At 32.8% G+C, this 2,500-nt stretch overlaps 1 protein-coding gene across 1 annotated transcript in view; it reads left to right on the top strand.

Annotated features, from left to right (window-relative positions):
• Snr1 (SWI/SNF related, matrix associated, actin dependent regulator of chromatin, subfamily b, member 1) overlaps positions 1 to 2,500 on the top strand; it is a 582,028-nt gene that overhangs the window by 337,712 nt on the left and 241,816 nt on the right. The window lies entirely within an intron of this gene.

Below are 2,500 nucleotides of genomic sequence, written 5' to 3'. Positions count from 1 at the left end.
ATTTCTGGCACTTCTCGCTCCCATTTCTCCCCTACGCTATCTGTTTGGTTACTCGCCGTTCAGTAAGGGTGCGATAGGGTACAATTCATCAGAGGAAGGTGTTCCAGGAATTTCTGTGTCCAACTGTACATTGTCTCTGAACCAGAGGAATCAAATTATACGTCTACTGAAATATAATTGAAGATAACGTTAAGAAACGTTTTCTGAATTATGTTATAATTTCAAAAGATGCCCAGTAGCTATTCTGAACAAAGGAGAGAGAGAGAGAGAGAGAGAGAGAGAGAGAGGAGAGAGAAGAGGAGAGGAGAGAGTGAGAGAGAGAGAGAGAGAGATATTTATCTACAAATCTAATCTTTTACATTTTTTTATTGAAATCATAAATCAACACAAAAGAGTGGTACTTTAGTCGGATAGCCAACACGGCAAAAGATATACGGAAGTAAAAAATAAAAGACAATTAAAAATCAAAGTACTACAATATATCCAGTAACACAAAGCTGTCAAATTTTAATAATATTAACTAGACAAATTATATATTATAATTATTATTATTATTATTATTATTATTATTATTATTATTATCATTACTAGCTCAGCTACAAGCACAGTTGGAAAAGTAGGATGCTATAAGCCCAAGGGCTCCGACAGGGAGAAATAGCCCAGTGAGAAAAGGAAATAAGGAAATAAATAAACTACAAGAGAAGTAATGAACAATTAATATAAAATATTTTAAGAACAGTAACAATTAAAAAAAAAAAAAAACTAGTTGGAGAAGCAGGATGCTATGAGCCCTAAGACTCCAACAGGGTTAATACCCTAGTGAGAAAAGGAAATAAAGAAAAATTAAACTACAATAGAAGTAGGAACAATTAATCTAAAATATTTCAAGAACAGTAACAATATTAAAAAAGATCTTTCATAAACTAAATTATAAACGAACCAGACATTGAACAGCAGACAATTTACTCCAAGGTTAACAAACAAGGAAATCAAAGTTCCCTTTCCACTACGTTTGTCAAACCATAGTAACCCAACGCACAAACAATCAACAAGTAGTGACGCATGCGCATAAGGCTTCCAAGACACTTTGACATGCACGGAACTATTCTAGGGGGAGGGGGGGGGGATACACAGACGGGGGTTAAGGGGGCCAGAAGACACCTAATCAAAGCCCACAAGAGACACTATATGGTAGAAGTCCCCTCTGACTCGGTATGAGCACGCACAGGGGTTAGTGTGTCTCTTATATCGAAGTTTTCGTCTCTTCGCTGGTAAACCTTTGGACCCGTGTCAGCAGAAAGCGAGATATTGCTTTTGGGGAAGAGGGCGGGGGATTCTCCTATTGCAGAATAGATCTTTTCTGTTGCAGTCAACGGTATGGTAAGTATTCGAGATAATAGTAAATACATTGTTAAAAATTTGCGGTAAAAAAAGGTAAAATTCGTGAAATAAATATTGCCAGGCATTTACCCATTTAAAAACGGATATATTGACGTAAAGGAGTGATATTACGGTCACTAACCCGCAAAAGATAATAACATAGTAGGGAAACAATTACGGTCATTATTATTATTATCATTATCAAATGCTAAGCTACAACCCTAATTGGAAAAGCAGGATGCTATAAGCCCAGGGGCTCCAACAGGGAAAATAGCCCAGCGAGGAAAGGAAATTAGGAAAAATAAAATATTTTAAGAATAGTAACATTAAAATGAATATTTCCTATATAAGCTTTAAAAACTATAACAAAACAAGAGGAAGAGAAATTAGATACAACAGTGTGCCCGAGTGTACCCTCAAGCAAGAGAACTCTAACCTAAGACAATGGAATACCATGTTACAAAGGCTATGGCACTACTCAACACTAGAGAACAATGGTTTGATTTTGGAGTGTCCTTCTCCTAGAAGGTCACCTGTATTTTACTGAAATACGGCTAAGAACAGTAAATTTCAAGGAGAATTTCTGATTAGAATTACGTTTGTTAACTGTGTATGCAATTGCATAAGAAATAAGTCGGCTGAATAAGCATATATATATATATATATATATATATATATATATATATATATATATATATATATATATATATATATATATATATATATATATATATATATATAATTTAAACAATAATTTCGTTATACGTACATCTTATTCAAGACAATGAAATGCTTTGTAATATCCATATTTTATTAGTTATCTGATTGTTTAAGAACTTACGATGGAATCTATTTTCATGTAATCAAACTTTGTTTTACCAAAAGAAAGAAAAAAATGCACGTGCTAAAACAGATATACAATATCTCTCTCTCTCTCTCTCTCTCTCTCTCTCTCTCCTCTCTCTCTCTCTCTCTCTCTCTCTCTCTCTCTCTCTCTCTCTCTCTTATATATATTTATATATATATATATATATATATATATATATATATATATATATATATATATATATATACACACATATATACATACATATATATTATATATATATATGTATATATA

The sequence above is a fragment of the Palaemon carinicauda genome, chromosome 1, assembly GCF_036898095.1.
Source record: "Palaemon carinicauda isolate YSFRI2023 chromosome 1, ASM3689809v2, whole genome shotgun sequence".
NCBI classification, from domain to species: Eukaryota; Metazoa; Arthropoda; class Malacostraca; order Decapoda; family Palaemonidae; genus Palaemon; species Palaemon carinicauda.
Note: the sequence above shows the minus strand (reverse complement) of the source record. Positions and strands in the feature narration are given on the sequence as shown.